Below are 14,415 nucleotides of genomic sequence, written 5' to 3' on the forward strand. Positions count from 1 at the left end.
TTATTGTAGTGAAACCATGGTTAATTTTTGTACGGGTAAACAAAACAGAAGAAATGTTCTGTTTGTGCTCACAAATGTAAATAATAATAATAATGACTTGAATTATGACTAAAAATAATATTTTGAATTACCCATTTTATCCCAAGAAATCGCAGAAAAACAATTTAATAGAAGTATCGGTATTGGTATCAGTATCGACGATACTGGATGGTATCGGATAAAGAAAATAAGTGGTATCGCCCATCCTCACTTGAAAAATGTTAACGGCTGTAGTTCCCAAAATTACCCAAAGATGGAGCCAAGAATCCAATCATATTTACGATGACTGTTCAGGACGCAGACACACTCATTCAGTTTAAGTCTAAAAAACTGAAGACTCATCTATTTAGCCAGGCATACACCTAATTAATCTATCAGCTCACAATTAGGCTGCTTTAGTTAGGTCTGCAGGAACCAGAAACATTTCTCATAATCTATAACTCTGCAATAAATTGAATGGCACCAATGCTAATATTATTCTGTTTGTTTCCCTGTCTCAACCATATCCAGCTCCATTCCTGCTTGGTGTTGGACTCCACTGCTACGTGTCTCTCAGTGATGACGACAAACTACAGCCGGTGCTAACCAGACATCACTTCATTCTCTTACAATGGACTTCAGAGGGTGAACTGATGCCAACTCCATCTGTAAGACATCGGATACTTCATATGCCACTTCCTGAAACTTGGATTTAGGATGGACCCCACCGAACCTCACTGAAATGACCTGCAGGTTGAACTGCGATACACCTCATTGATTTCTGCCTTCATCACCTTTGTCACACTCTTGAAATGGAATACATAGACTATCAATGAATTGCCAACAAAAGCCTTCATCAGCCAACTAACAAGGACAATGCATCTATGTAAACTTCTGCAGTTAATCCAGGATGAACTTTAAAGACATTAGTCATTTATCTTACAGTTCAAATCTTTGTTTAAACACTGGCCCTTAACACATACTTAGTTTACAAATTTAAAACCATGACTTGCACTGCACACAAATAACTAATGTTGGCATTATATTCATGATGTTTAGCCGGAGAGAACTGGCCCCCACAGTGAGTCTTGTTTCTACCAAGGTTATTTTTCTCCATTAACCTACATCTTATGGAGTATTGTGTTCCTTTCTCACAGGGGTTCTAAATACAATTATTTAAAAAATATTATACTCAATTTACCATCATATTTAATCAAATTACACAATAATCACTCTAAGACTTTAAGATATTACAGTTTCATTGTCTGTTAATACATGATTTTCTGTAAAGCTGCTTTGAAATTATATGTGTTGTGAAAAGCGCTATACAAATAAAACTGACTTGAATTAATATGCTTTGAAGTATTGTTATTTGTGATGATGATGATAATAATAATATAATTATTATAACTATTATTATTGTATTAGTAGTGATATTACTGTATTTATTATTCGTGGATTTGGATAGAAATAGATATTCTTTGAGAACATTTATGTAACTTTTAATTTCATTATAAAGTACTTTGATCTTCTATGTGTATGAAATATGCTTAATAAATTCTTCTACATGTTCTTTTATAGAATTCTTATATAAAATCATCCACGTGTGTGAAATATGCTCTATGATTTATTATTATTTAATATGCTCGGAATTGTAATTTATGATGATGATTATAATAATCATAATTAGTATTATTATTATAAGTAGTAATAGTATTATTATTATTTATTATAACTGGATTTAGGATAGACTTAGACATTCTTTGGGTACATTTATTTAACTTTTTTATTTCTTTGTTAAGTACTTTGTCCTTCTATGTACATGAATTATTATTATTATCATTATTATTACTGTAAAGTTATTGTATAGTTAAGAACGAGGTCTTACATAACATCAACATCAAAGTAGATATCAAGAAAATACCTGGCATGTGTTAGGGAGACTATTCCATAGTTTAGGAGCCAGATAGGAAAAGGATCTACCTCCTTTTGTGGAATTTGATATTCTAGGAACTTTTAACATAACAGAATTTTATGTCATGAATGTGATGGAATATAGCGTGGTAAGAAGGTCACTTAAGTACTGTGGAGCTAGACCATTCAAAGCTTTGTATGTAGTTAACAGAATTTTAAAAGTAATATGAAATTTAACAGGTAGCCAATGTAACGATGATAAAATGGGGCTAATATGATCATATTTCTTGGTTCTAGTCAGCACTCTGGCAGCTGCATTTTGAACCAACTGAAATTAATTAATGAATTAATAATAATAATAATAATTCATAGTGCATATTTCATACACGTGGAAGATTTTATAGAAGAATTCTATAGAGGAGCACGTAGAAGAATTTATAAAGCATATTTCATGTAGAAAATCAAAGCACTTTATAATGAAATGAAAGGTTAAATAAATGTATTTAGAATATCTATTTCTATTTCTATCCAAATCCAGTAATAATAATAAATAATAGTACTTCTACTACTACTACTACTATTACTATTAATAATTATAACTATATTATCATTATTATTATTGTTATTATACTTTTCTATTAATAATTCAAAGCATATTTAATAATAATGGTTTATAGAGCATATATCATACACGTAGAAGATCAAAGTACTTTATAATGAAATAAAAAGCAAAATAAATGTACACAAAGAATACAATTTACAATAAAATCCCAAATAACAATACAGCCACAGCAAATAAAAAAATAAGATTTTATTCTTCAGAGATATCCCACATCAATATATTTATAATCTTTCATTCTATTTATCATATCGACACTTCTTATGTTTAGTCCCAGAAAGTACAGAGATGAGGGGGACTTTTATTTAAAGAAATGTCAATTATTACTTTCTCTCGTACTATTTTAAAGTACTTTAGTGACATGGTTGTTTTGCGTACAATATTGCCAAATCATCACAAAATGATAGAAAGAGAAAGATTAAAAAACAACGTGCCAGTGGTCGTGATAAAAAAGAATAATAACGATATACAATATAAATTAATATACAATACTATGTTTTCTGTTTTATTAATCGACTATACCAACGCTTCTTGATAGTCACAAGCGCATAGATGCAGGGGCTTTTATTTTAAAGAAACATAATTTTTTTAGGGAATGTCCTCGTAGTCGCTTGTTTTACACGCGTGCACTGTAGTCTGACAACAGCAACAGGAGGGAATGGGTAGAGAGAGGGGCACCGTTTAACAAGACTCTTCAACACAACGCGACCAATAAAACAATTCACCATCGGTGAGCACGACCTTCTTACTGCAAAACAACACTGCACACACCCTTATCGCTGGTATTTTTTTTATTTTTATTATTTTTTTAAAATCTCGAGATCCCGAAATAATCAATAAAAGCAGCCAAAGCTAACACGAGCTCGCGTGCTAACCACTCAGGCCAAACATGCAGTGACATTTCTGCCCATCTGTCACTTGTATTTGTTGTAAACCGTTTGTACATTAAATTCCTATGAGTGTAAATGAGACATTAGGTTCATTTATAAGACATTTTAAGTAAAGTAAAACAATGAATTGTGGATAGTGTTTTCCTCTTGAATGACCGTGCCTTTTTAGCTGCACGCTTTAGCTCCCTGAAAACTGATGCAGATGCAGTACAGCTTCAGATCCTGTGTTGTATTTCATGTGTTATGAATTCCATAGACTGCGCAAGAATCACGTTTGTGATTGGTAAACTGACATATGCATGATGTTTGGGGGGGCCTCGGGTGTGTTGCTGGCTCTATCCAAGGCCAAGGTCCCAATGAGGCCTAACTGATCTGCATGAATTATCATTTGAAGATTATAATTTCCAGATTTATGTGCTATTGATGCATTGTTTAGGGTGTCTGTTATGCAGTTGAAGGGATAGTTTACTCAAAAATGGAAATTCTCATTTACTCCCCCTCATGCCATCCCAGATGTGTATGACTTTCTATCTTCTACTGGACACAAATGAAGATTTTTAGAAGAATATCTAAGCTATTTTGGTCCTTAAAATGCAAGTGAATGATGACCAGAACTTTCAAGCTCCAAAATCACATAAAGGCAGCTTACAAGTAATCTACACGATCCCAGTGGTTAAATCCACATCTTCTGAAGCGATATGATAAGTGTGAATATGATAAGAAACAGATCAATATTTAAATACTTTTTTTTTTATATATACTATAAATCACCACTTTCACATTCTTTCACATTTTAAAAGTAAAAGTGAAAATGGAGATTTATGGTAAAAAGGGACTTGAATATTGATCTGTTTCTTACCCACACTTGTCATATCACTCCTGAAGATATAGATTTCACCACTAAAAGAGCTGAGATATTTTTCTAAAAAATCTTTGTTTGTGTTCTGCAAAAGAAAGAAAGTCATACACATCCTGGATGGCATGAGGGGGAGTAAATGATGAGATAATTTTCATTTTTGGGTGAACTATCCATTTAATACTGGCTCAGTGGAGTCGTGCTGGAGAGCATTGGATTTCATCTGCTTGGCTTTATCTGTGTGTGTAAGAAACGTGGATAATTTGTGCTTGTGTTGCATCTAGAATGATTAAAAATGTGTATGTTTTCCTATTTTAAGGAAAATGTGAAAATTTTAAATTTGAGCGCGGTGGCACCAAGTTCTACAGATGGCACCAGCACCTGATTTGGTAGCAACAATTTTGCCCTAATAAAAATAGTGATATAAGTATGTTTTATATTATTTTGTTGCTGAAATGGACATTTGACAGTATAGCATTGATTTTGACTTGATTTTGATGCAACAGTATCATCTGTAAAAAAGTGTATTTATATATAGGCCTACCTAATTTATTTAGGCTAAATTGAAATATTTTGAGAGCGATCCTACTGATTAAGTACAGTCATCGCTTTGAATTTCTGAAGGCAAACAAAGCCAGTTACTTTTCAGCAGTACACACTGCTCCTCTAATAAATGAGCGAGTTGTTGGCAATTCTAAGCATTCATGAATTTAAACTTTCAGACATGATGGAATTCACATGAATATGCCATTTTGTTTTTAAAAATGTGTAAGAATGTGTATGAATATTAAGTTGCCCATTTTCTAGAGTCATTACGGTAGTTATGCTGACTCATTGCACAGTGAGCAGGAAGAGGATAAAGAGGCTGCTAACAGGTATAATAATGAATTAAACAACAAATAAACAAATACAAATCTGAGTACACATGATGTAACATGAGTCGTGACAATCAGATGATGTGTGTTGTGATAGAGACTATTTGAGCAATCATGAGTGCTGTTTTCAATACAAATAAATGTTGGCAATTCACAATTAATGTAATTTTGGTAACATAATAAAAAAGGTTTCATTTCTTTAAAATTAGTTAATGCATTAGGTATCATAAACAATATATTTTTGCAGCATTTATTAATCATAATGTTAGTTAATAAAAATACAATTGTTCATTGTTAGTTCATGTTAGTTTTTAGTGCATTAATGTGCATTAACTAAGACAACTTTTTATTTTAAAACTTTATTAGTATATGTTGTAACTAACATTAAGTTCATTAGTTCATGTTAACTACAGTAATGTTGTTAAATAATGTTAACAAATGGAACCTTTTTGTAAAGTGTAATTTTACTGTGTGGGGCATAAACATATAACTGCAGCATATAACTTGTAAAAGTGTGGCAAAGGGCACTTTAAGAAAAAATCAGTATCGGCCGATCTTAGTGTAAAAAATCGGAGATCGGTATCAGCCTCAAATGTTCGGATCGGTGCACCACTATTAGTAACTTTAACAAAACAAACTATGGCATTTTTGTTATGAAATGAAAAAACTGTATATTTAGAACCTATAAAAACTAAATAGAAACTTTTTGAAACTGACATAACTGTGAACAGAAATTAATTATATAGTAGGGCTATATAAATAATATTAATATAACACATTTCTGCCAAAATACCATCATTAACACAGTAAGTGTTACTATAGTAAATCTGAGCTACATTTTTGTAAATGAGGTGATGTGTGGATTGTACAGCCTTATAATTTATGTCCTGGTCAGTGTTGTTTATAAATGGTGTGCCATTAAAAACTTATTTTTTTTGTTAAACTCGTTTAAGGCAAAAGACACTAAAGGGGGTCGCACACCTGATGCGTCTGGCGCATGACATGGTGCGTTCTAAAATTCAAAACAATTGTTTTCTATGAATGTACGCACACCGCCGCGCTACTCGCCGTCTGTCGGTGGCGCCCACCTACGACTCCGGAGGCTGTTCAAATTTTAGCCGCGCCAAGGAGCGGCTTGGTCTCTAGCCTTGTTCATTCTTTAAGAAAGGAAAAATCATGGTAACTTTTGGCTGTTTTTCCACAGCCAAATTCAAATGAGTTCCGCGTCTCGTGCCATGCTTCTTGCAGCGCTGTTAATATGATTTGCGCTGCGTGGGTGAGACTGCTTTGTTCATTGAGCCGGTTTTGTTATCATGACACCTGCTAATAATTGATCCGGGTAGTGACTAGTGGCGTTACGTTACCTTTTTCTCATACGAAACAGAAAACGGATGCGACGAGTGTTGGCAAACTCTGTAGCCGCACCAGTGTGACCTCTAAAAAACGTTCTCACCGGCGGGAAAAATGGTTGCAAAATGCGACCATTTAGTTGCAGTCTGGAACCCTATATTTCTACTTCCTTTGCCAAAGAAGTTATCCAAGTAAAAGACTTTCTGCCAGAAGAGATAGGTAGGTTTAGTGTTGTCACAGTACCAAAATGTCAGTAGTTGGTACTGATACCAGTGAAATGTCACGGTCCTCGAAATATTAATTTTGGTACCACAGCATAAATATACTAATATGACAATATGCTATTGAACACACCCGTTTAGCCTATTTAAAAAGTTACATTTCAAGTAAATAATAAATTAAAAGAAATGCATGATTCCTTCAAGTGTTTCTCAATCAAGGATGCATTGCTTAAGTGTTTTTAAGTAGTGCCCTACTGAAATCTTGTTTATGTTTTCCTTTTTGTTGTTATTATTATTTTCCAGAACTCCATGTTTTAGGGTGGAATTTAATTTCATCATCAAAATGGTGTCTAATCAGTTCATTCTTAAAACTTTTAACAAGTGAAAATAGAACTTTTCAACATGTCTTTAATTCTTTTTTGCCAAACTTTTACTCAAAAGCAGTCTTCCATGTGATATATTGCTTAATTATTATTATTATTATTATTATTATTATTATTATCATTCTAGTGAATATTACATTTTACTATACAGTTGTAATATATTTTTGTCACAATTTCTTAAATTTCAGGGCTCTAGATTATATTTTGAAACATGCTTTTATTATGTGTTTTGTTTGCATGAAGCTTCACTTTCCAGACAAACAGTTTGCGACAATGAAACTTTTAATTCGTGTATCACGTCTTATCTCTTTACACTGGCCTTTGAATCTGACAAATGAAATGTAGGACACAGTTTTGGAGTGTTTGTATTTTGTGTTTTAAATTACTGGTGTTTGTGGATGTGGTAATTTTTAAATGTTTTGGTTTAAATGTTATTACTGTGAAGCACTTTGGTCAATTCTGTTGTTTTAAATGCTTTATAAATAAAGTTGAGTTGAGATTAAAGTGCAAATGCTGTGATTTAATTATATAAATATATAGTTTACATGTGCTGCGAGGTTCACAGTAGATTAGTGCTCTGCTCTGTCACCTGATACAACGTGTCGTGAATGATTCTCGATGTCTGTGCAGTTTCCAGTGGATGAGTGGTCGGAAATACATACATTCAAAGTACGCATCTCTTCCACACTAAGATTGCAGCCTTTAGTGGTTTAATAAATCACACTAGGACATGTCACAATTGTAATTTTATTAATTGTTCATTTTGTTCAGGTGTAACAGAGCACATGCTCAAATTGAGCATTTTAAACCAGTCGTGTTGTCAGTCATACTGCGCGTTGGTACCGGATTGAGTCTGTGCTCGGTACTGCAGAAACACTGGTATCGTTACATCTTTTTTATTTTAGTATTGACTTGGTACTGAAGTACCAGTACTTTTGACAACACTAGGTAGGTCTAGCATGTCTGGTCTCCTGCTTCTCTGTTGTGTATGTGTACGCACTCGCAAACAACCTTTGATGGGCTGCTATACGGTGACGTCAGTGTGAATTGTTGTGCCCTTCATGTGGACACGGAAATATCGTAATTATGAGTTCCGAGCACATGAATGACCCAGCGAAGTCGGAAGTTCAAGTGAGAAACTCGGAATTCTAGATGATACCCGAGTTGTCAAGATGGGAGGAGTCATAATCTTTCAACATGGCGGAAGAGAGTATGGTTTCTGTATTGAATGACAGGTTTTATTCATTTTTCTAAATACAGCTAATTGTTAACACTTGCAGTTCTGGTCATATTCATTTATGTATATCAGCAACCATTTGATGCATTTTGTACATTTTTACACTGTGAAAATAGCTTACATTTGACTACAATTTCATTATCGTCAGCAGGCTAACAGAGTAATGTATTATGCTGTCAAAATACAAATTTTGCTGCATCAAAAAAGTTCCACAAAAAATATGCATGTATGAACCTGGCGTCGTCCATGCTTCCTGTTCTTTCTGACAACAAAGCACTTAAACACGACATACTCGTAATTATCACTTTAGAAGTGGGAAGTAGGATTATTCTGATAGCACATGAAGGCAGCACGAGCTGTTCAGCTGCAACGTCAGTTTGTAGGCAAAACTCGGAAATCTAACGGCACTTTTCCACTGCACATTACGGTTTGACTTGACTCTGCTTGCTTTTTTGAGCTTGCTTTTCCACTGCAGTTTAGTGCTGCCTCAACGTAGGTGGGATTATAGGCTGATCGTCATAGTTGCGCCGCCACTACTGCCGTGACATCATCTTAAAAGCGACACAACCATTACTGACCATAAACAACGATACGACCGCTAGCTGTTAGCTACTAGCTCATTGTGTTGCATAAAGCAGTTGTTGCATGGTGATTTTACACAAGTGTAACAGTTAAATTGGCCTGGTTGTGAAGCAAGCTTTCCAGTAGCTGGTCAACTAGATAAAGTGAAGCTTTCAAGCAGAATATAGAGTTAACGTAACAAAACGTACCATCCTCCATCGTGGACTCCAACAACGCCGTGGCCGAATCCAGGGCACTCTCTCTCACATTGCTCGCCGGTCTATTGCCATAGCGTCCATTTGGTCGAACCACTTCCACTTTCTTCTGTTTGAACCACTCTGGCTGTTGTGGTTGTTGATGGTTCTGTAGTCACTTAAGTTTAACCTACACTGTTGGTAGGTCTGGTGGTAGCCGTGTGTGGCCAACAGCTGAGACACTTCCTGAAAGACTTTTTCGTTTCTGTTTCTGTTTTCGACTGTTTCCTAGAGATTAAAGTAGTTTGGTGCGAAAAGTGCAAATCAATCCCAGAACAAAAGCAAAGGACCTTGTGAAGATGCTGGAAGAAACAGGGAGACAAGTATCTATAGTCACAGTAAAACGAGTCCTATATCGACATAACCTGAAAGGCTGCTCAGCAAGGAAGAAGCCACTGCTCCAAAACTGCCATAAAAAGCCAGACTATAGTTTACAAGTGCACATGGGGATGAAGATCTTACTTTTTGGTGAAATGTCCTCTGATGAAACAAAAATTTAACAGTTTGGCCATAATGACCATCGTTATGTTTGGAGGAAAAAGAGTGAGGCTGCAAGCCGAAGAACGCCATCCCAATCGTGAAGCATTGGGGTGGCAGCGGCATGTTGTGGGTTTGCTTTGCTTCAGGAGGGACTGGTGCACTTTACAAAATAGATGGCATCATGAGGAAGGAAAATCATGTGGATATATTGAAGCAACATCTCAAGACATCAGCCAGGAAGTTAAAGCTCGGTCGTAAATGGGTCTTCCAAATGGACTATGACCCCAAGCATACCACCAAAGTTGTGGCAAAATGGCATAAGGACACAAAGTCAAGGTATTGGAGTGGCCATCACAAAGCCCTGACCTCAATCTGATAGAAAATTTGTGGGCAGAACTGAAAAAGCATGTGCGAGCAAGGAGGCCTACAAGCCTGACTCCGTTACACCAGTTCTGTCTGGAGGAATGGGCCAAAATTCCAGCAACTTATTGTGAGAAGCTTGTGGAAGGCTACCCAAAATATTTGACCCAAGTTAAACAATTTAAAGGCAATGCTACCAATTCTAGCAAAGTGTATGTAAACTTCTGACCCACTGGGAATGTGATGAAATGAATAAATGCTGAAATAAATCGTTCTTTCTACTATTATAGTGACATTTCACATTCTTAAAATAAAGTAGTGATTCTAACTGTGTACAGTCGTACTGGGAATATTACTGGTGTCTTTTATATCCGTCTCCGTTTTGTTAACCTGTCACATTCATTTGGAGCATGCCACACATGTGCAGCTGATCAGATCGGGAACAGCATTAAGACAAGCGCGATGAATTATTTTTCTCTTCCTTATTCAGCCTTTACAACTTATCTAATGTCTTGATGTTTGGCCGAGATCTTGTATTGATGACGGGAGAGTCGAACCACTCCGTAAAGTATTCTTGAGCACATCCCAAAGACTTTCAATGGGGTTAAGGTCAGGACTCTGTGGTGGCCAATTCATGTGTGAAAATGATTCCTCATGCTCCCTAAACCACTTTGTCACAATTTGAGTCCAATGAATCTTGGCATTGTCATCCTGGAAAAATCCATTGACAGGATAACCAGGTCATTCAGTACATCCAGGTAGTCAGCTGACTTCATTTTATTGGCGAATAACATTGCTGAGCCTAGACCTGACCAATTGAAGCAACCCCAGATCATAACGCTGCCTCCAGATGCTTGTACATCGCTTCATGCACTTCCCTTCTTACCCTGACGCACCCATCGCTTTGAAATTGGATAAATTTGGACTCATCAGACCACATGGGGTGGGTTGCACCAACAAGGATTAATCTTAAATTTAGATTAAATCAAGGTTTATCTGATAAATCTGTTGCACCAAATGTAAAAAAATAATCAGGGTTACATTTTAACCATCAATTTGATCCTGATTAAAATTTCACAGTAAAAATGATTTTACTTTAATCCTGACTTGCAATTAAACATGAATGACTAGGTAAACAAACAGTGGATGTGCCGTCAGCCCTTTGAAAGACGTTTATCATATTATTTATGTTTATTATGGTCTGAAATATTGGGCCGTTGACCGCGATGCTTGCATTCAAATCCGTGTGTGCGAGTATGGCGGCTTGTTTTGGTGGCGGCACGATTACCCGCTTCCCCATCCTTTACATGCAGGGATACGGGTCAGAGACGGGTCTCTCGAGAAAAAGTGAGAGTAGAACTAATTTCGGCATTTAACGAGAGCGGTTACAAGCAAAAGGTGATCGTTATTGCTCTGCTCCATTCTTATACTCGTTTCAGTCGGAAGCCTGGGATGTTGTTTTCTGGCACTGATGAGGGGAGGCAGATGATCTGAGACCTGATTATGATGCCATATTTTAAAGCTTGTGACATTGTACATGCTGCTACAACATTTTCTTAACCTCCTTGATCGGCCCTGTGTACTAATGATCTACAGCTAAGTTCAGAATCCATCATGGCGGACAAAATTAATTGCAGGTGAACGTTTTAATCACGGGTTAAAAGTTTAATCTCTGATGTGTTAAACCATATATAAAATTAAGTGGTGCAGCACAATTCAAATGAAAATAAAACTTAGTTCAACAAATGCTGGATTAGCTTTAAACTCTGCTTAATTTAATCGTTATTGGTGCAACCCCCCCCCCCCCCCATTACCTTTTTCAATTGCTCCACAGTCCAATCTTAATGCTCCCTAGCAAATTGAAGTCTGTGGTGATGTGGGCGTGGCTGAGCAACGTCTGTGGAGCGCGAGGCCAGGAGAAGGAGAACGGTAAGGATTTGCACATGTGGAAAATTATCCCTTAACAGCTGTTCTGTGTTTAAGTGAGAGCTGGAGGGGTATGAAAAGGGTGTCCAGACTGCCAGAGGGGAGAGAGAGAGACGCACGCAGCAGCGTGTTCTGTGTGTTTTTTGTTATGCTGAAAAGCAAACCCTTGTGTGTAACTGAAAAGTTCAATAGAAGGCTTGGGTTGGATGTTTACCCGGCTCCTGCTTCCTATTTAACAAAGAACGCTAGAGACCTGCAGAGACAAAGTAATTTTTTCCAATTAGCCTCACTAACAAGTAGCTTTCTTGTGGCCACACTGCTGTTTAGTCCCAATCCTGTAAGTTCACGTCACATTATGCATGTGGAAATGCTCTTACTTTCACTATTTTTTTTACGATGTGACTTCAAGCGTTTTAGTGATCTCCGATCACGATCATTAGGGCTGTCACGATTAATAAATTTGGTTGAAGATTAATTCTACAAATAATTGCGATTATGATAATTAATTGTCTCGTTAAGGGCTTTAACTATTAATTGTCATTGTCTGATTTTTTTTATTTTTTTAAGGGGTACTTTTTTCTGCATGTGTGCTTCATACAGCTTAAGAAGTCATTTTTACTTATTTAACTTCAAATATATAAATCAAATTATGAAATAGGAATAAACTAAGATTTCCTTTTAAAGCTTTAAAAACTAATGAATGGCATGAATAATAATGTTTTAAATATCACAATATTTCTGAATACTTAAAATATGTCTTTAAACTTTAGTTTTGGTCAATTTCACATTTACACTTGTTTTTTTAACTTTATTATTTTTTTAAATATATATATATATATATAATATATATATTATATTTTTATTGTATTAGATTAAACTTTATTGTCATTGTGCAGAGTACAAGTACAGAGCAAATGTATTATCTAACCAGAAGTGCAAGTAGCAATATACTGTATATATGTACACTGTGTGTGTGTATATATATACACACACACACACAGACACACATACACACAGCTCAGTGCAAATGACAGGAATGTAAATAGATATAATGCATTGGACAGAGATGTGTGATTGAAGGGTGACCATTAGAGTATATATGGCATCATGTGTAAATAGTGCAAAATGTGCAAAAAAAAGGATTGAGTTTGAGGATGAGGTATAAAATGGCATTTAGCATTATAGTGCAAATTACACGGGACAGATCTAAACAGTTAAATGCAAGACAGAAGGTGCATAGGATTCAAGTATTACAGGTAGTGTGAAAACAGCAGTAATATTGTACAGTACAGTTTTTCTTTTTTGGTCGGGGAGTTCAGCGCCAGAGTACAGTAGGCTGAACGCTGAAGGGAATAAACTGTTTCTGAGTCTGTTGGTGCGACAGCAAAGACTCCTGTAGCATCTCCCAGAATGGAGAGGAGTAAACAGTCCATGGCTGGGGTGCCCTTTTTTAGGCAGCGTTTGTGGTAAATGTCTTTGATAGAGGGTAACTGGGCACCAGTGATATATTGGGCAGTTTTCACCACCCGATGGAGTGTGCTTTCTGATCTGAAGAAGTGCAGTTACCATACCACACTATGATGCAGTAAGTTAACCCTGTGAGACCCAAATATAGAAACACTGAGAAAAAAAAAAAAAAAAATCACCTTTTATATGTTGTTGTAGGAGGCCTCTAATGCAGAAATAAATGGGTTTTTACATTTTAGTAAGTTTTTAGGGAAAAGTTGTAATATTGCAACGTTGAACCTGTTGGGTAGCAGAATTTCAGTGATCTGAACAAGTGTAGAGAACATCTAATGGTTCATTTGCAGGGTGTACTGCTTTTGTAGCCCCATAACAGAAGCCTATATATCTGTACACTAATAATCACACAATAATGATAATCAGACAAGTCATACTTTTATGAAAAATAGATTATTATAAAAAACATGTTCAGATTGTATTGACAAAACCTGATGAACTGAATTAAAACTTTGGCATTTACTATGTTTAGCTCTGTTCATAGCACTGACCTGAAAAATCAGTGTTGGTACTGATAAAATCCTTTTTCAGCCAACGATACCTGTCACGGGGCATGGTCTGTTGTTTTGTTGGCATGATGTCCACATAATCATCCGATGGGCGGTCATTGGGTTTTTTATTTCTCTTTTCCAGTGCACAGGCATCTCCACATTCCTCTTCATCACTTGTATCAGAGTTCTTCTCAAAGTCACTGTTCCCATTTTGGACAACATCAACGACATCATACACATTGTAGATAAGATGGTCTTTCCTGGCTGGTGGCATTCTGAAATATAAAAAAAAAATCACTGATTATTTTCCAGGCTAAATAATCTCACTGCAAATAAATCCCAATCATACTTACACGTTTTAAAGAATTAACCCATTCCACAGAATTCACACATTCCACAGAATTCACACAATACTGTCTGGCTAGCTTATTGTGCCCTCTACTTATCATGCTAATAGCA

The 14,415-nt window shown here is 35.9% G+C and overlaps 1 protein-coding gene across 4 annotated transcripts in view; it reads left to right on the plus strand.

The window, feature by feature from the left end:
• The first annotated feature begins 3,189 nt into the window (after positions 1-3,189).
• The window catches only part of LOC127454774 (endoribonuclease Dicer-like), a 69,799-nt gene continuing 58,573 nt past the window's right edge, over positions 3,190-14,415 (plus strand). For all 4 annotated transcript variants that reach the window (XM_051722176.1, XM_051722175.1, XM_051722180.1 and 1 more), the window contains exon 1: positions 3,190-3,281. The gene's annotated coding sequence lies outside the window, so the exon portion shown is untranslated. The remainder of the gene's footprint in view (positions 3,282-14,415) is intronic.

Source organism: Myxocyprinus asiaticus, chromosome 17 (genome assembly GCF_019703515.2).
Source record: "Myxocyprinus asiaticus isolate MX2 ecotype Aquarium Trade chromosome 17, UBuf_Myxa_2, whole genome shotgun sequence".
Classification (NCBI taxonomy): domain Eukaryota; kingdom Metazoa; phylum Chordata; class Actinopteri; order Cypriniformes; family Catostomidae; genus Myxocyprinus; species Myxocyprinus asiaticus.